The sequence below is a fragment of the Euleptes europaea genome, chromosome 2 (genome assembly GCF_029931775.1).
Source record: "Euleptes europaea isolate rEulEur1 chromosome 2, rEulEur1.hap1, whole genome shotgun sequence".
Lineage (NCBI taxonomy): Eukaryota > Metazoa > Chordata > Lepidosauria > Squamata > Sphaerodactylidae > Euleptes > Euleptes europaea.
The window spans coordinates 94,003,624-94,024,767 of NC_079313.1; the positions used below are offsets into that span (position 1 = coordinate 94,003,624).

At 43.3% G+C, this 21,144-nt stretch overlaps 1 protein-coding gene across 1 annotated transcript in view; it reads right to left on the bottom strand.

Annotated features, from left to right (window-relative positions):
* The window catches only part of PLXNA2 (plexin A2), a 451,224-nt gene that overhangs the window by 336,898 nt on the left and 93,182 nt on the right, over positions 1–21,144 (bottom strand). The gene's annotated exons all lie outside the window — the stretch shown is intronic.

The window sequence follows — 21,144 nt, forward strand, 5'->3', positions numbered from 1 at the left end:
GCTGGCTCTCCAGATCAGAGTCCACTGCTCCAAACCAGAGCTCTTAACCACTACACCACATTGGCTCCCTTTTAAGATTAAGGAAATTTCTGTCAACTGCTGCTGACTTATTTCCCCTTAAATTTCCACCGAATTTCAAGATCTGTAGTTGCTTCAAAAAACAAAATCTGCCCCACAGGTCACTCCTTTGCCTATGCTCACAAGTCATAACATCTTTGCAAACTTTGATGAGAGCTAGTATGGAATGTTAACTGAAGGAGCCCACTCAACCTCCGCTAACCTCTTTACAGTTTGAAGATCCCATTTATTTATTTATTTTGTCAGAGCATCCAGATAGGTTCTTACTATTTATTGTAAGGTTTCTCCTTCAGCTTTGCCACTTCTAAAAGCCCAAGCACATTCTTAACAACAATGGGTTTACAATGTCACATCTCATTAGTCATTTTGTGATTTGCATTCAGCTTCAGACAGTGCAGTTGGTGAGCAAAACTGCAGGATTCCAGTATATAGCAGGTCTCTTTTAGGAACAGAGAACTTAGGCCCACGAATGGCTCATAGACAAATTACATAGTGGGGTCCAGCATCCTGTGGTTTTAAATTCAGGGAGAACTTAGAATATCAACATCTTAAATAATTCTCTAACTAATTCATAACTAAACGTGTGTGAACCATTTAGAGTGTTTATTGCACTAATTCTGCTTTAAAGCAGCTGAGCATTACACTTAGAATTATGAATTATGATATGGTAAGTAGTAAGCGAAACACCATCACAAACCTGTTCTCTTTTTCCTTATCATTCGCCAGAGGGCACATGGGCCTGCATGCTGGTGGTAGCAACAGTACATGTAGAGCAGCACAAACATCAGATCAACCTTATCAGTTAACTCACGGTGAGGTATTAGAACATCTTGCGCAGTGTCATTTTAAAATCACAGGATACCAAGCTCTACATAACATACCATAGGAAGAAGCATTGTGCTCGAGGGAACTGAACCTGGATCTCTTGATAGCACGCTAGTCTTTGAATAATCTTCTAACTTCTTGGTGAATCAAGCTTCAGCAACACGGAAACAGCTCCTTACAAATCAAAGCTGTCATTTCAAAATATTCCCTTTTGTTTCAAAGACTGAAGGTATATCCTGAGCATGTGTGAAGCCGTTAGGAACAATCACATAGTGAACAGAACACTCCTGCTTTCCAAAAGCTTCCTAGCCACCAAGTCTTGATTTGTGGCCTCCAATAAGCTCTCTATGCCAGATCCTAGGTTCAAAGGTCAAGCCCAGTTATCCAAGTTCCACAACTCCCATTCCCAGAGACCATCTGTGACTCAGTAGTTCAGTAAATGAAAAGCTGCAGTTTCAATGTGGTTGGGTTTAATGCGATCAGTTCAACCGATGCCACAATTCTCAACGACTTGTATGTGGTTTGGGCACCAACATACTTTTTCTTCCAGGAAAGCAACCCTGCCGGCTACCAGATGTGTGAGGCGGAAGGGGCAACTACTTTTGCTAACACACAAAACCCTAACACACTTTGGGTGAAAACGCATGGTTACTTTATCCTCCTTTAATCCCTGTTTCAGCCAGGATTCAGCCAGGATCGAACGCATGCGTTTCACCTAATGTGCGTTCGATCCTGGCTAAAACAGAGGTTAAAGGAGGATAAAGTGACCATGCGTTTTCACCCTTTGATTAATGAAGCGATGCTGGTGCAAGATTGCTTGATATGGCTTGCACCCTAGTAGCGAAAGAAACAGCATCTCGAGACTGGATGGGTTTCCAAAAGGGTGGCAGCAAACTGAGCGCATGACTTAACCAAGCAGATAGCTCTGCCTTTATTAGCAAGCTACTCTGGGCAATGATTTCAAATGAAAGTCTGTATTTTATTAATTATGAGTCTGCTTTGCCGCTGAACTCTTTAATGAGTTCCCCAGCTGTATCAATCCATAGCCATTAAGTCTAAATGGCTTGTGTGTGTGTGTGTGTGGATAACAGCTAGGCAAAAATGCATTCATCAGGCAGATAAGAAGCATGTAGGTTTACAACCGTACACAGCTCATCAGCCACATGTGGCTCATGAAGGCATTTTTGGCTTGGCCTAAAGGCTAGTGATGAACAACTGTGAAAAGTTCAGCTTTCGTTTTTTTTTTTTTTTTTTGAGCAGGCAAAGCTTATAACCGACATAGCTGTAAAGGAAACACTAACAGCAGTTATGTGAATTCTCAGCATGAAAGAAAAGCAAATGCTAAGAAGCATGGCATTATTTTAAACTGGCAAAATGCCTGTTATTATATGGGGGACTGGTCAGTGCATGGAAGGGAAGGTTTGCACATTACACAGACTTTGTGCATTTGCATATTGTGATTTTCTTTGGACAGGTTCACACAACCACTTTCCCACTGTCACAGAGGGATTTTTTTTCCAAACACTACTGTAGTGAAATTTGTGTGTGTGGTGGGGGGTTGTTGCATACTGCATTCTTAGCAATATGCTCTGTGGTTGTCTTGAATCTCTGTGAAAAGGCAGACTATAAATGAATTAAGTAAATACAGTTTTGCAGAACTGGGAATCAGTAGAGATTTTTCAGTCGATAGCCAGCTGCTATTGGATTCAGGAGAGAATGAGGCTTCAAGATAAAGCTGAAGATAGCACAACCTTCTAAATTTTCCAGATGGAAAGAGAGACCATCCTGTGAACAGCTTGGGGCAGGGTGTGATGGCTCAGGAAGCAGAGGCCCATTTCAGACTACAAATGTGCCACAAGCAGAATGAAGGAAATATTAAAATGCACACAAAGCAGATCGTTACAGACTACCAGTGCTGCAAATAAGCCAATCCACCAACCACTGTGCAAAATAAAAACATAATGCACAGAAGTTACACCATTTAGAAGATATTGTACAATGATTTGTCCCATTGTAGAGATGAGGAACATCAAAGGACGCAGTTGTAAAAAACAGGCAGGGAATTCACAGCAGAAATGTGTTAACAAGTGCCATGGCATAGATCTGAAAGAATGTCAAGAAATGGACATGACCAAGGGCATGCATTAAGTCCTTGGTGGAAAATTCTTATGCACACAAGTCTGGGAATAACTACATGTATTAAGAAGAGAAAGTCTTGTGCTGCAAAGTAGATGCATCTTGAACAGGTTGGTTGTAGGCATGGACATGGCCTCATGTGTTATTTGAGGAATGGGTGTGAGGAATAGGCTTCCATAGGTCCTTCCCTGAAGAACTTACACATCACCCAAAGGGCAGTCCAACTTTAGGCATCTTGTGAGATGTTTTACACTCTGAACTGACCCATACCACCGCCCCTGCCCAGGGGAAAGAGTTGTCTTCCCTCTTTCTACTAGGTGGACTCTCTGCCTCTCCCTCCTTCTCCGTCCACCACATGCTGTGTTTCATGCCCTCCCTTTTAATGCCCTCCCTAACATTCAGACCTGCCCTCATGCTCCAACTTGAGCCCTATCGTTCCCTAACCTCCAGACCCTTCTAAGACCTAAGGGCACCCCCCCATGCCTATGGCTGCTGCTACCACCAATCATCCCGGCCTGACAGAGTGAGTATCGGGCCAGACTCCTCCTATCAATGCAGTCAGTGGCCGGCCAGCCATCTGGTCCCCGGTCTAGGGCTCGGCCTTCTCAAGTTTTTCCCTGCTGACAATGCACTCGGTCCATCAGTTCCATGCTGGACAGGGCACCTCCAGTCTTTCCCCACCACATAGCATTTATGTAGTATGAAATAGCAGTCATGTGTACCAGCATGAAGAAAATGCCCTGTTTTGGCTCTGCCTTATACTTATCAGGTGGTCTTGGGCAAGTCACTTTCTCAGCCTCACATTTGCAATTCTTATACAAAATTCTAAGAATTACAGCTTGATAAAGTATCTAGAGCACTCAACACTCTGCATGATAGAAATGCTAAGTATCCCTGTAATCTTTAGAGAAATACGGGTGGTAGTTCCTGGATGGCCATTATCCGTAATGTAAAATAACTGTCCATGTTGGTTGGCAGGTAGACTGATTAACTCTACTATAAATGTGCTCAGTTCCCAAGTTTAAATAGTGGGAGTACATGAGAAGGGCTTGAATCCTGGAGAATATTTACCCCCCTTCATAGAAATCCTTCACAGGATTGAACCCAAAAGTAAGAGTTCAGAGGCTCCAATGTAAAATGCAGAGAGAAGTTTTGGTTTTTTAAACTATTTACAAACTTATTATTCTAACTCTTGGGGGGCCAACAGGAGAACAATTGGCATAAAATCCACAGTGTCTGTCAAATAAAATGTAAAGCTTAAAACCAAGGTTAATATATTTAAATGACCATTTACCTCTCCTTTAAAGGAATGTTAAAAAGGTAAAGGTCCCCTGTGCAGGCACCGGGTCATTCCTGACCCATGGGGTGACGTCACATCCCAACGTTTCCTAGGCAGACTTTGTTTATGGGGTGGTTTGCCAGTGCCTTCCCCAGTCATCCAAAATATATTGTGGCCAAGAAAAAAGCAAGTAAACATCCTCCCTACAATTTCCTCCCTATTTCTGCTATAAACCGCAAGCATTTCATTCTGAGGACCCTTTCCAGCACTCTTCAGTTGGTACTAATAACCTTTAAGAACTAAAACGCCAGTCTCAACAGCCCTAGGGAAGCCAACCATTTTCAGCATGTGGCCTTCCACCGCTAATCCCGCTAAACAACTCATTCACAAATAAACAGTTAAAATGTAAGTCTGCCTGCTCGAAGATATAAAAGGATGTTCCCACTTGACATTGTCTAACTTTCCAGCCAGCGGAACAGACTCGGCACAGAAGCCCATGGGAGAGGACAGTTTCAGCTGCCTGGTAAAAAGCCTCAAGCTTGCTCTATTCTGCACGAGTCTGTTGCTACTGATCAGGGAAATGGTGCCAATGTTCCACACTCCCCTACTGTGCCAGTGTGTGGCAGCCAGGAGGTAACAACCTGAGATTCAAAGTACATACTTAGGATAGCCCTGGGAAATATGGGACAGTTGGAGGGTATGAAATAAATGTTTTGCTATTTCTTTGCATATCATAAGTTTTATCCTGGAATGTACGGATAGTTCTTTTCTAGTCCAACATAGAAGTTTCTCTTTGTGAAAGAATCAGACATATTTTGGACTCCTTGTGGCTACAAAATGACAAATTAAATTTACACGTCTGGAGGAGAAAACTGTCAATGAAATCATGAAAGATTCCATCTTTCTTCCATTCTTTTAACTACTCTAATAGTGCAGCCACACATCACTGGATATTGTTCTAATGTTGTGCTATCCACACAAGAAAATCCAGAATATATACTACAGGGCAAAAGAACAAAACAAAAACAAACCTTACAGTACAACGATGCTACAATATCCAAGGAAGTGTAGATGCAGCCTATATGGAAGCTATAGGCATATTTCATGCCAAATGGTGGATGGACTGCAGGAGGGTATATGATCATGTGAGTCACCCTTTGAAAAGGAGTTTTAAAAGTGGAAAGTAATTTTATTCTGTGGTGGGATGCAAACAATACAGGGTAAACCAGAATAAAAGACACAGATTAGGATAGCAGCATTGTTAGCTCTGTGCATGCTTGAGTCTGCACTTCTTACACTGAAACTGCACCTACGCAGAAACCTTCCAGATCAGCAATATCAAGCACAAAGTCCTACTTGTCTGACAGCCAGTCACAACCTGCAGCTGATGTTACAAGAAGACCCCGTTTTTGAGATGCCTTGCTACTGGGCAACCCTAACTTTACTTAGCCTTGAAACCAAAAGGGATATTGCTTAGGTAACAGTGACAATCATTCTCCACCTGCTGGTTTGAGGATGAACTACAGGCTAGGAATTAAGAGTCAGCATATACCGTGGCCCTGACAAACCCATCAGGATTGTTAATGATTACAAAGCAAGGTCCATCTGGTGACTCTGCCGGGTTCTTCCATCCTTCAAGCAGGTTGGCAGGCAATGCGCAGAGCTACATCTATCACTGCTGGGCTTCAACTTAATGCACTGCCAGTGACTGTCAAGGAGATAAGACGGGAAGAAGAACAGGGATCATTTGCATTGTTGCAAACATTTCTGCTGGCCTCATTTACAAACTCAGCTCTCCCCACCAATTCTGCTGGTGGTATTGATGCCTGGCTTAGTCTCTAGGCCTTCTGCCTCTGCATTCACTTCTCAGGCAATTACAGCAAAGATTTCTATGGCACCCCTTCTCCTGCCACACAGGCAAATTAGCAGGATCTGCTTCCATACACCTAAAGATTTATTCATCTGTTAAGTGACAACGTCTGTTGGCTTTGATGGACATACTGAAATGTGTGGCTATATGTGCAAACAATTTAGCATGAATTGCTCATCTCAAGGATGGTGTTAGAAGAAATTCAATGCTAATTCTTTTGGCTTCTGTAAGTTTGTTTAACAGCTTAGCATTCACCTAGAACAATAATCAATCCAGGCCTTCTCTTGTGCACATCATCATTACCTTAACTGTAAGACCTAGTAGTGAAGAAGATGTCTCTAGCACAGACTGGCTGAGCTGCCAGGATGTTACACACAAGCAGGTGGGTAGAAGCATCTCTAGCTACTATTAGCTAAGTCTGTCGGAGCATACAAAGAGGCAAGGCAGGCAGAAAGGTTTAGGAAGAGGCGTGTGTACAGAAGTCCAGAAGGGGAAAGTAGTGATCCTAGGATACTAGTCATGCTGTATACCTATTCTCTCTAGTATTAGAGGAGCATGCCTATTATTTTGGGTGCGGTGGAACACAGGCAGGATGGTGCTGCTGCAGTCGTCTTGTTTGTGGCTTCCTAGAGGCACCTGGTTGGCCACTGTGTGAACAGACTGCTGGACTTGATGGGCCTTGGTCTGATCCAGCAGGGCCTTTCTTATGTTCTTATGTTCTTATCCTAGAAGGGAGAAGCTCATGGGGAGGAGGAGGAACCTTAGGACAGAAAGGCTGGAAGAGGGAGAGCTCCAGAATAATGGTGGATGGAGAAGACAGGCAGGGGAAGGAAAAAAAACTAGAAAATGTGACCAGGAGCTGCAGAAGCATAAAAGGCTGAAGCTCACATATTGATTTTCATCATATCTTTGACTGAAGGCCTTTAGTAGTAATGGATATGGTAAATGTAATCCACCAGGAACTTCTTCTGTACAAGGCCCATTGAAATTAACAGGGAGTTGCACTGGACAAATACCTGGTGGAATGTATGCCTAGTTCTAGCAAAGCATAAAAAACAGTGATTACTCCAGAGTAGGGCTGTTAAAAAAAAAATTCGGTAAAATTTGGGTTCATTGGCCTTTTTTTCCTGGGAAAACCAGAATGCCGAATTCCACGGTAAAGGTGGGAATTCGGCTTTAAATTTGGGATTCCCGAAAAATTTGGCCATTTAAATGCATTAAACCCTTTTCACAGATTTTCGTGATTCTGGGGGGGGGCAATTTTGCAGGTAGAGGTCCCACATTTTCAGGGTAGCATGAAGGGACTCTCCTTGCAAGGACCCCTAAGTTTCGTGAAGATTGGGTGAGGGGGTCCGAAGTTATGGGGTCTGGAAGGGGAGCTCTACCTGCAAAAGTGCCCCCCAGGAGCTTTGCAAAAAAAAAAAAAAAATTCCCATTGGTTATCACTGGTCAGAAAAAATGTGTCAGGTTAATTGCTGTGACCCAGATCTCATGGCTAGGTGTGACGAGAAGGAGGAAATGCTTTAATGAGTTTTTTCTCACCAGTGATAACCAATGGGAATTTATTTTGCAAAGCTCCTGGGGGGCATTTTTGCAGGTAGTGATCCCAAATTTTCAGGTTAGCTAGAAGGGACTCTCCTTGCAAGAACCCCCAAGTTTGGTAAAGATTGGGTCAGGGGGTCTGGATTATGGGGTCTGGAAGGGGTCACCCCATCCTCTATTGAAATGCACTGGCAAAGTGGCTGTGTTCAGACTCTTTAATCTGATTGCGACTCGGGGGGGGGGCATTTTTGCAGGTAGAGGTCCCAAATCTGATCTTTGCAATGTATCTCAATGGAGAAGCCGGGCTTTAAATGGTGAGAAAGTTTGCCCCACACTTCCATAGAGACAAAGTGTATCACATTGTATGAGCATGCTTCCTGTCTCTTTCAGGGCAGCTCCAGGCTTTACCAAGTCAAACACAACCACTGTGTGTATCCCAAAGTTACCCAGTATTCCCCATAGTAAACATGGAAAAGGTAGCTGTTACACATGTGCATCTTGAAATCATTAAATAGCTGTGCACAGGTGTTAAAAGATATGTGCCTGTCATCCACACTTTATATGTTTGCTGCAAGAAATGCTTGGGGGGAAATGCTGCAATTCTGTTTATGGCATGAAATGTAGCATTGCCTTTGACGAGAGGCAGAGCAGCCAGCAAACCTTGTAACAGTTGCCTGAATGAGCATGATTGGACGTCTATGATCCGTGCCCACTAGAAAGAAAGACAGACAGACAGAAAGACAGACAGACAGACAGAAAGACAGACAGACAGACAGACAGACAGAAAGACAGACAGACAGAAAGACAGAGAGAAAGAAAGAAAGAGAGAAAGAAAGAAAGAAAGAAAGAAAGAAAGAAAGAAAGAAAGAAAGAAAGAAAGAAAGAAAGAAAGAAAGAAAGAAAGAAAGAAAGAAAGAAAGAAAGAAAGGAAGGCAGGCAGACTAGTGAACTTTCCTGTTGGACACATATCTTTATCTGCCTACTCAGGAGAAACAGAAACCAAAACAGTGTGCAGACAGATATCACCTGTTTGCCTGGAAGCAATGCATACTCACCAGAGGTGATTAAAGGAGTACAATTTTTTGAAGCCTGCAGTGAACTAAATCCTCCCACATCCTCTGCTTTTGCTTGGGGGCTAAAGAGCAGGATGCTTTTACCCTTGGATTTGTCAAGCTAGGAAATACATTTCCTACATGGCCAAGGCCAGCAGCCTGACCATTTCCACCAGTGGGTGATTCACTTAAGAAAATAAAGTAGCTAATTATTTAACAACCTCCCTGTAATCCTAGCAGCACTAATGGGTTCTGCTGTCTTACTGCTGCTCTCATTTAAAGCTTGTAAAGCTGAGCAAGAGAGGCAGTAGGTTAAAAATATCCCCTTTCAAACAAAACAGCATCGTGTTTGGATCTTCTCGGAGAAATTAAAGCAACAAAAGGTCCCTGAACTCACTTATAGCGTCAACCGAGAAATACGCACAATGCTGTACACGTCCATCTGTCGGGGACACATTTTCAATTTTTGCAAGTGTTATGATAGGCAGACGGCGAGGACGACGTGCATACGGCAAAGAGACAGGGAAAATGGAAGCTGTCTAACAACACTTATGAAAACTGTACATCTATTCAATGGAGAAAAAATATATACACCTGCTCCTGAGGCATGCTCTTGCCGTACCCAGCATGAAATTAAAATTCCTCTTCAGTATCGTATTGCAAGCTAGAGTTGCTCCACAAGCCGACAGCAAATGTATCCACTGGCTTCCTCAGTGCTGGGATTGGAAGCCGGTGGGGTGAGGGAAACAGGTCTATCGCTTGAGGTAAAAATATTCCATTTCAAAAATAAATCCCGTCAAAATATTGCCAGCCTGGAGCATGTCTCTTGGTATTAATTTCACAGTATGGATTCATGCATAAGTTCCACGCTGCCCCCTCCCTCTGCTCTCCCTTCTTCCCCTCTTATCTTTCCAGAACAAACACAATGTGCAAGCTAATTTTGTCGTTTTTTAACACCTAGAGTCCACTCCGCGTGTCAGCGGTCCTGCTAGAATCGCAAATAGAGTATATTGAGGAAGGGAACCGTGAGGAGGCAGGCAATTAAATGCTATGGAATGCTCCATGCTGTGGCCAATCCAAAGGGTGTGTGAATATGACACCTCCACAGAAGGGTCTCTACACTCATTATTCTATGGTCCAGTTCATATATTACCCCAGTGGCAAAGTCGATTCAGGAGACTCAAACTGCATAGGTTAACACTCTAGAAGTGTAGCTGTTTGTGGGATGCACTTCATGCCAAGTTTTGAGTACAAAAATAAAAGACATTTAAGAGCTTCCTTCATGCAGTTATGTTTGACCTTACTTGCGTGGTCACCTTTTCACACCAGCAGCTTCACAGATGGAGCAGCACCCATGAGTCCCCAGAGGCAGTCATTCTGAATTGGGCCTTATTCATTAAGTTCTCAACAATAAATGCTGCATTTTTCATGTGCAGTTTATTATCTCTCTTAAGCCAGACTGCTATTATTGTTGTTCATTACTCAAATTTTAAAGATTAGAAACTGAGGCTGAAAGACAACTACTTTCCTAAGGGCATTCGGCAAATTCATGGAGGATGAGACTATCGATGGCTACTAGTTGTGATGGACATCTACTTCCTGGGGAGCACAGGCAGCAGGGTGCTTGTTGGCTTCCTAGAGGCAGCTGGTTGGCCACTTTGTGAACAGGATGTTAGATTTGATGGGCCTTTGACCTGATCCTGCATGGCTCTTCTTATGTTCCTATGGCTATCAAAGAAGTGTTGAGCCTACACTTTCTTTCCACAGTGACTCCCAAAATTTCTTTTAACCTTGTTTAACAGCTGCGTCTTTGCACAGGCTTTTGATGGGATATGAAGAGCAGTCATCTTTTTGGTGGGAGAGGGAGGTATTTGGGGGTTTAATTGTATCTGGTTTTAATCTGCAATGTTTTAATTATTACCTGTAAGCCAGTTTGTGCCAAGAGGAAGGCAAGGCACAAATATTTAAATAATGGACCTTATATATCATACAGGTCCACTTTTCACAGAAGATTCTGATGCTCTCTTGCCGTGGAGCAAAACAAAAAGCGATTTAAATTTATTTTTCATGGGCGCGATTTAAATTCATGTTTTTATATCCCCGTCAATCCAGAAGTAGTTTTGGTTTTTCATGGGAACAAAGCAAGCAGTATTTTACAACGGTTTGGTCTGTCCCCTTCTGAAAAGCTCATGGTTTATGCCCGCCCCCAACTCCGCCCCAACTCCGCCCAGTGGATTACCCAATGCAGTTCACCTCTGTGGACACAGCCCCAGCCAAAAAAAGCACCAGTCCCTCCGGTTTCCTTATATGACTTTTCTATTTACCATGCTCCCCGTCCCCCCCGTACTTGGCCCCCTGTTCCCAGACTTTGACAGACGGTCATCATTGTGCCCCCCCCCCGTAGAGCTCCGGCCATCCATTGCCAGCAACTTCCATCCAGATAGAGAAGGGAGACCCAGAGCAGACTGGCTGCCCCTCTTCGGAAGGGTGACGGGAGTTTTGGCTTGGATTTGCAGGAGGGAAATCTGTCCTGCCTTGGAGGGAGGCTGTCCCCAGGGCTTGAAACTCTCCCAGCCAATCGCTGGTCACAGGGGAGGAGAAATTAGCTGACATGGGTGGGGACAATTGGTCCGAACCCAGGAATGTTTTTCATGGAGCGAAAAAAACGCGTAGCAACCACAAAGAACAGAACCAACACAGGTTTGAGAAGACGCGGAGTTGACACGTTTTTTTCTGCTAAAGCTTGAAGCATTCATGAAAAATCAAAAATTTGAAGCAGGACAAAACAAAGGCAAAACCGTGCCAAACCTCCATGAAAAAATGACCATAATGTCCATCTAGCCCAGCATAGTCAATTCCAACTAAGTAAGGCTTTCTGAGATCCTTTTAGCTAGATACACCAAGTAATGTGGGACTGTAATGTCACATGCTGTATCATATCTTCGCACTTTCAGTGTTACGAAGCTCTGGTGTTAGCCACCATTATATAGCATGACTATATGTGTGAAACAGGCTAGCACATTTTAAAAACTACTGATTTGTAGCTACTTGTTCTAGTCTAAACGATGGATGGTACAAGATGTAAACTGGTTGTGTTTAAGGCTTCCAGGAAAACAACAGGAAAAAGATCCAGAAAGCAGAGGGTAGAAATGAAATTATCCCACTTTTTCTCCCCTACACTGCGAATGAATTTCCTTTTGTAATGCTTTACAATTTTCACACATTAGAGTGACAGGTCCATGCACTGGCAGGAGGCAGACTTTGAGGATCCACACCACAGCTATCTGAATGAAACTGTAAGAGGAATCCCTGCTGGGTGAGAATTGCATTGCCCTGAACCAAAGATTTTCTGAGGTGAAGAAACTGGACATTTGTGTATATCTTTATACACCAAGTGTGAAAATGCCTTAGACACAAAAGAGGTTTGACAAATTACTGATTTCACCAGGTCTGGCATTAGCAGCTGGGCATCTCAAATGAGCGCCTGGGGCTCAGTTTCTAATGAGGGGGCCCATGGAGCCTGTGGTGAGCGAGAAGAGCTTTTCAGGTCATGCTAGCCTGCGTGAACTTTGGGAAACTTGAGTCTGTCACTACCCTCATCTTCCCAACACTCAGCTCGCGCCCTTTGCCTACCCACCATTGGGCCCTGAAGCCTGTGCCAAGTCACGAGAGAGTGAGATTCATGGGAAAACTTTACCTAGTTTGGTCTCCTTTGCTCAAACTGAACCAGAACCAGGTATCCTATCCTGCCACTACCAGAGAATCTACAATTAAGGATTCCACAGTACTATCCTGGGAGAGATGTTCTCTGACCAGTCTGTTTTCTCTCTGAACGCGTGCGTGTGCACACACATACGTGTGAAGGCGAATGTCGGGCCACCTTTCCTGGCTATTTAGTTCCTTCCTCCTTTCTTTTATGTTTCCCACCTCTCCTGGGACACAGCATCTTTCAGAACAAGAATCCTTAGTTCAGCAGCCTTTGCACGGGCCAAGTGGTCTGTGGGTAGGAGTTTTTGTCCATTGGACCCCTGCTCCCAAGGACCAGTCATGCTGGATTTCTGAAATAACTTCATTCTACTAACCTTCTAATTAAGCGAGAAGCCCAGAGAGTCAGAAAGTACCTTAGAGCAAAAGGGAAATATAACAGGATTAACTAGACATTGCTGGGGGGAAAGTGTAGTCGACTGGGGAAGGCAATAGCAAACCAAACACAGACTGCTTAGTAAACATCAAGATGTGACATCACCCCATGGGTCAGTAACGAGCCAGTGCTTGCACAGGGGACTACCTTTACCTTTAACTAGAAAAAGCAAACACAAAACAGCATTAGCTAAAGTTAGCTTAAACTCTGTGGAACATCCCCTGTTTTCCTTGGCAGGGGCTGGATGGGTTTACTAAGGCTTACTCCCCATGGATGTCCCAGGACCGGACAAACAGCACATAGCTACATGGCCCCTTTACCCGATTGCAGTCTGGGAGTTTCCCCCATGTTAGAGCCAATGACAGCTTCTGAGCTTGCTCTCCCATTCCTGACACCAAAACCTTTCATCAACAATATTCTCCATTACAGATTATAAGTTTGCTGGCCTCACTTTCCAATTTGGTTTTGGGGCAACTGGACTCCCTGCACCTATGAGGGGGAAACAGGATCTTCCATCAGAAAAAAAAAAAGGTGACAGCTGATGCTTAATTTTCTTTGGCCTGGCTTTTCTCAGGTCATGCATCATACTAAAACTGCACTCTGCTCCTTCAGTGCAGCTAGGGATCTGACTACCCATTCCAGCAAACAAATGTGTATTGTTTTAGCATGAGAGTGACTCCCATTTCATAATACGGGCTAGAGGCAAAAAGGGTTCTCTGAGCACTGTCCCTAGGAGAGCTCTAGAAACTTTCAGGGCATTGGGACTGGAAGTCCTCAACAGATCAATCTGGGAGATTTTGCTCAGGGATGGATATATGAAACTGCCTCAATATCACCTTGGACTATTGACCCATCTAGCCTAATAATGTGCCATCTACTCTGAAGGACAGCGGGTCTCCAAGAAGGTCTCAGAGGAGATGCCAAGGAGCAAAGCATGTGCTCTACAATGAGTTTCAGGCATTTTCCATAATTAATGGAGAAGTGACTGAGAGAACTGAAGCAAGATCCGGGAGGGAAGAGTTCTTCCTAGGCATGTAGAGCCTGATACTTTATAAAAGACAGACTTGTTGAAAAGGATTTAGGAATAGATACCCACCCAGAGCTTGGCTTGACTGGGGATTGAGGGTGAGCTAGAAATCTAAATTAATTAATTAATTAATATGATTTCCTAAGAAGGGCTAGAGATTATTCCAAATCTCCCTCCCTCCAAATTCTCCTCTCCCGTCCCCAAGATTTGGTTGTATCATTTCACATTGTCCAAGTCATGGAACAGTGCTAACAACTGAAATTCCCTTCTTTTGGCTTCTGTTTCTGGAATTTCAAAATATTGCTGCACATATGCAGTTTGCACTATCAGCAATTCTCCTGTACTTTTTGCTAAAGTGTTTTTTTTCCCCATTTAGGTAAACTATGCTCACACCACACAAGTTTCCCCCCCCCCCCCCGCATGCAATTGTGTGCATGATGACATCAGCATTATTTTTAATAGATGCGCAGATCCGGGCATTTGTCCACATTGTTCCTTATTCAGTTACATAAGAGCGCAAAGACTGTGTCTTAGACTTGCTACATCCCCATTCCATCACCTTCTCTCTTCTCTTGTAGAAAGAAAAATAGCAACTTTTTCCACCACTAGCAGACTAGAGATTACTGCATTTTTAAATTAATGGGGGGGGGGAATCTGCGTTAATGTTAGGATTTACACTAACATGTGAATCCAGGACTTTTCCATTTACGAATATGTGTCTCTGTGTATGTGTGTGTGTGTTGACACAATTGTGCATATGAATAAATGCTGGGGGGAAAACAGCAAAGATCAGCCAGCATGTTGATGCACACCATCACATTAAAAAACAATATGTATAAATAAAGGGAATGGAAAGCTATTGCAGAGCAAACTCTGCATTCTGCATTTCTGGAATTAATTACAAAATTCTCCATGTGAAATTGGAAGTTCAGCAGAGCAGAACATGGGGCAGAGCCAACCCATAGGAAAATTATGAAATGAAATGGGAGAAATCCATTTGCCCTTATGGAATCGACAGCATATTTCTGTGTGGCCTGATCTCTGTTGGAACAGAAGCCTGAACAGCTCCAAAAAAGACTGTTCTGAGATTATTTCTGGTCCAGGAGAAACCTGAAAATAACAACACACTGACAGAAGGTTGTGCTACTATCACTTTTACACACCACAGAGCCTAAGAAAAGAGTCAGACTCTGTAGTGCATATTCAAACCATGTTCCACACACCTTGACATTATGCTGAGCACTTTCATGTATTTGTTTACTGGAAGATGCTTTGGACATTATTGATTTCCTATCCTTTTTCCTGGAAATCACCCCCTCTGAGATTACCATAATGTATTGTTAAAGCAGCCTACTCTCAAGATTCCTGCAGTCATGGGTGGGTTGTGATCCACACTTTGGAAATCATGGGATTATAAAGTATTAAAGGAACCTGATTTAACTAACAAGTCCATTGGTACGATCTTGGGCCTTTCCTCCAAACAACTGGAATTTACTGTGAAATCCAATGCAGATATAGTTTAAATCCATTAAAGTCAATGGGTTTAGACTGGAATAGCTCCGCATAGCATTTATGGTAACCAACCTCAAGGGAGGGACTGGAGTTCCCAAGCAATTACAACAGAACTTCAGACTACGGAGTTCACCCTGAGGAAATGGCTGCTTTGGAAGGCAGACCTTGTGGCATCACACTCCCATTGAGCTCCCTCCCATCCCCTCCACAGACACCACCCAAATTCCCAGGAATTTCCCAAGCCAGAGTAAGCAACCTTAATATGATTGCACTGCTGAGCCTGGTAAATAGCAGAAGATTCTTTGGCTGCTTAAGAACACACCAGATGTGATGATGGAGCAGGAAGGAGAGTGAAGAGGTGAGAACAACATATTTGCCAGCTTTGTCTTTGCTGAGAATAGCTTTTCCCCTCCTTCTCTGAGGTACCTTAGAAAGCTTGGGCGTGACCAGAGGCATGACTCTTAGGCTCTTAACCTGTGGTTTGCAGCCTGTATTTTCAATGAAAATAACTAATAAATCCAGGACCAGCCTGAGAAACACTTTTTTTGTTTTCCTGGGCTTGTTTGCTGTGCAATGTTTATAATATGATTATTTTCTGTTGCAAGCTGCTTTTGGTACCTTTAGGAGAACAGCTGGATATAAAAACACAAATAAATAAGATGGGAAGTCTGAGAAGGGAATTTCCTGCTATTTTTAAACTGCAACTGTACAAGTCCCTGATTCAGATCTGAATTGCCCTCCTAAGACTGATATTTGACCCATAGGGAGGAAAAAAAAAGGTACAAAGTACAAGGAAATCGTGGGAGATCTGTTCACAGTGCTGCCACTGTCACACCAAGTTTTGCACAATTGCTTAGCTCTAGAGTACAAGACAGGGAGCCCCATGGCACAGAGTGTTAAGCTGCAATACTGCAGTCAAAAGCTCTGCTCAGGACCTGAGTTCGATCCCGAAGGAAGTCGGTTTCAGGTAGCCTGCTCAAGGTTGACTCAGCTTTCCATCCTTCCGAGGTAGGTGAAATGAGTACCCAGCTTGCTGGGGGTAAAGGGAAGATGACTAGGGAACGCACTGGCAAACCACCCCACAAACAAAGTCTGCCTTGGAAATGTCGGGATGAGACGTCACCCCATGGGTCAGGAATGACCCGGTGCTTGCACAGGGGACCTTTACCTTACCTTACCTTACCTTATAGTACAAGACAATCAATACAACACTTTCCCTTTGTGCTGGAAGTCATGTTTGAAGCATGTTTCATAAGATGCTTGCATGACAGTACTTGGGTGTCTGAAACACCTACAAGGTAAAGCCCAGCATATAAAAAAATTGCAACCAATATTTTCCTTCCTCTATCTCCTCAGTTTGGTCCAGGCTCTTTTCCCACAAAACCTTCCAAGTCCTCTCAGATGAGAATCCATTGCACATCGATCCTGTACAGCCCGTGTACACACCAGCCAGGGAGAACTGGCGTAACAGCACAAGCTGTGTATGCTGAATGGTGGGATTCACACCATTTCAGTACTTTCCAGCATTTCTGGTGCTGAACTTTCCAAATGCTGAGAGGAATCCTCTCCTTTTTGTATGTTGCAGTTTCGGTACTCTCAATGAGATGATGGGTGTGCGGGGGGGGGGGGGACTGGAAAGTGGAAGGAAAATCTACTAGCCAGTGAAGTGAAAGACCCAGCCTCAAAACTGGCCATATAATGTGGAACACTTAAGAAGGTTAGCTTATTACACACACTGTGAAACAGCAAGTTGAAGCAGGGAAATCTATATTGTGCTGTAACACGATATAGAATTAATCCCCCTAGGTAACAGAATTCCTCATAAATAGCAAATTGGGTAGATATCCACAGTATTATACTTTATCACACTTTCTGTCAAAATATCCCCCGCAGGGAGTCTTTCATACGATGATATCACCAGTAGAGCTTTACTCGGAAAAGATGATTTTAACCAGACACCAGCCAAGCATCAATATATTTCAAAGTGAGATGAGAACGTAAGGAGACACCTTATAGTCATCTTTAGTCCGTTATTGCTCTTCCTTATGGAGTGTAACTGCTTTATTTTTATGGGTCTATATACACACACTATATGCCATTTATTGTTAATAGTATAAGACTGACTTATATTGACATAGCACTTCCCACTATGAACACTTGCACAGATTTGAAGACCCAAAATCAACACATAACAATGCTGTTACTCCTTGGACAATGAGTGGCAGCAGTTTAAGCAACCACATTGCACAGAACCTAGTGGTAAATTGGGAAGGAAGGCACTGGGTGCCACACAACATAAGCTGTGCTTGAGCGGGGACATAAGCATAAAGTGCCAAACAGACTAAAGGCCTTTTCAGATTTCTTTATGCACAGAAAATGTACAGTGATACATTCTACCAGTGTCCAAACCACAATATTGAGTTTCTATGCTGTGTTCCCCCCCGCACGGGCAATTATTCTGTCTGCCACTGTTATGATGGCATTTTGGCTCTGTGACTGGGTCACTCTCTCCTCGATGGTGCTTGTGACTTCACGTGACAAGAAGAAGCAGAAGAAGAAGAGTTGGTTTTTATATGCCGATTTTCTCTACCTTTTAAGGAGAATCAAACCAGTTTACAATCACCTTCCTTTCCTCTCCCCACAACAGACACCTTGCAAGGTAGGTGAGGCTGAGAGAGCTCTAAAAGAACTGTGAGTAGCCCAAGGTCACCCAGCTGGCTTCATGTGGAGGAGTGGGGAAACCAACCAGATTAGACTCCTCTGCTCATGTGGACGAGTGGGGAATCAAACCCGGTTCTCCAGATTAGAGTTCACTGCTCTTAACCACTACACCACACTGGCTCATGCTGACTAGTACCTCAGGTGGTTTGTTTTTTATACCGTTGTTAAATTGGATCTTAGATGCATCTCTACCATACACCCTAACCAAAGGAAAACACATTATTCTAATACCAATCAAGTTTCTTCCTTATCTCAACCCCAGCCACAGCAATGTGTCAACCATTTTACAGCTCTCTCTTTAGCTTTTATTCAAATTATGTTCACTTTCTCCAATGCTGCATCACTGGTTTGGGGATTAAGAAGGGGAAAATATCCATATGTTATCCCCTGGGGCTTATATCTTCCTAAAACAAGGCAATCTCCACTTCAATTCGATATAGCACTATGGACACCAGATTGGAGTTAGTACAACTTTTGTGTGAAGAAAAGCACAAGCTCTTTACTGCTAACTAGGTAAAGGTCCCCTGTGCAAGCACCGGGTCATTCCTGACCCATGAGGTGATGTCACATCCCGACATTTTCTAGGCAGACTTTGTTTTGCGGGGTGGTTTGCCAGTCCTTCCCCAGTCATCTTCCCTTTACCCCCAGCAAGCTGGGTACTCATTTTACCGACCTCAGAAGGATGGAAGGCTGAGTCAACCTTGAGCCGGCTACCTGAAACCAACTTCTGTTGGGATCGGAACTCAGGTCGTGAGCAGAGCTTGGACTGTATCACCCCCAAAATGGTTTTAGATACTAAATGAAGACACATACATTGGTTTCTCAAGCAGCTAATATGTGTTAGGCATCTCTAGCTTAATGTGGATTCATGAGCAACTTAACAACAGTTCTGGAAGTAAGTCAAATTATAGAAAGGGGCATTTACAGGTAAATATGTAGAGGTTCACTAGGGATTATGTACCATTCAAGTCAAAGGATTTTCTTTTGAGTAAACCTGCTTATGATATTGTTGTTTTCTAGAACTGAGATACCACAATATGAAAACAAGTTAAAATAATGTGCCCGAGGTCTCCTAGTGGTCATAAAGGTGTATTATTAAAAACAGGGGTTAGAAAGCATCCTATAGCTGGATTTGACACCTTCTAGGAATGCAAGCAGGAACAGACAATCAGAGAAGTATTCACCTGCACAGAAAGACCAGGATGAGTAGACAGCCATTCCAACCTACCAGCCCAATGAATGACAGCCGTGACAGCTTGTAGAAATATTCTCAATATTCTTAAGAAATAATTCTCAAGGCTATAACCTCAGTTTGTCTCCAGTAAAGATAAAATCTTCTGAAGTTGGCGAAGAGTATGTAACTATCCAAGACAAATTTAAGTACGGTAAGTCAATGGTCTATTAGAGGACTAAATATTCAAGGTAACATATGTTGCTCCTTCAACTGGTTTGCTTGTTTATTTGGTTTTATATCCCGCCCTCACTCCCCAACCAAGGCAGCTCACAATGATCCATACAATAATTATAAATACAATAAAACATAATAAAAAAACTACTTAAAATAAATACAATTGTTTCCAGCCCCATTAAGAACCAATGATCATAATAAAATCTACAAGTTAATGCAATGGCGCTGAATATAGAAGATAGGGTCGCAGCAAGGCCTGTGGGCAGCCAGAGCCCCCACATAGTAGTTGGTAATAATCCAAGCAAAGGATGGGGGAAAAGATAGGGAGGCCAGCACAGATGGAAAATCAAGGCCATCCTAACCATAGGCCCAGTGGAACAGTTCCATTTTGAAGTCCCTGCAGAAAGCTCTAAAGTCCCGCAGGGCCCTGATCTCACCAGGAAGGGAGTTCCACCTGGCTGGGGCCAGGGCCAAAAAAGCCCTGGCCCTGGTTGAGGACAGCCTAATGCTCTTTGGGCCAGGGACCACCAAGAGATTGCTATTCGTTGGACATCATATCCTTTGGGGGGTGTACCAGGAGAGGCAGTCCCATAGTGTAGATATCACATCATTTTTCCAATACGAATCCTGTTGTGTGCCCTGAAATACTTCCAGCAAGTATGAGGGCATAGTGATCTCCACTTTACAAATATTTGAGTCAGCATTTCAACAAGCCAACTGCAGATTCGGAAGTTATTGAAGCTTCCAGACACATAGATTCCAGCGACTCAATGGCAGAACAAAGGAAAATTTCCATCTGTCACCTATTGTTCTCCACCCATTCAACATAGATGACACAACTAGCTGACACACCCCACTGATCTCAATCATGGGCCTTTCTGCTTTGGTAAATCTGGGTTTGTATCTGTTCCTACTAGGCATTCTAAAGTTCCTGACAGCCACCCACCTGGAAGGGAGACTGCCTACTTATTCTTTCTTCTGCCTCCTCCCTGCCCCAACTCAGTGACCCCTAACCTGTAACTCTGCATTTGCCCGAGATGTTTTACACATTGCAGGGTCAAAGCCATTATAGCGGATCCAAGCCAAGTCCATGCACTTAATCTTTTCACCACACTGCTGTCACTTAGGCATTTTCTTTATATCAATGGCTGCAGTGTCATCATCTTTTTCAGGTTGCCAAAGCTCTGGATACAGGATAGAGTTTATAGTAGTTAAGGTGATGTTGTCTGTTCTTGAACCAAATCTCACTAGTTGGCTAGGGCAAGCCCCAAGTACCATCTTTTAACATTTTTGGTAAGTGTTATTATTTGAAAAGTTTCTTCTGAAAACTGAGGGGTCCTAACATCTTTTTTTAATATTACGCTTTTAAAACATTTTAGCTTTTGCACTAGCGACACCCCATCTGTGGCTATGCTGTAGTTAATTAATTAAGAAGGAAGGAAGGAAGGAAGGAAGGAAGGAAGGAAGGAAGGAAGGAAGAAAGGAAGGAAGGAAGGAAGGAAGGAAGGAAGGAAGGAAGGAAGGAAGGAAGGAAGGAAGGAAGGAAGGATCCA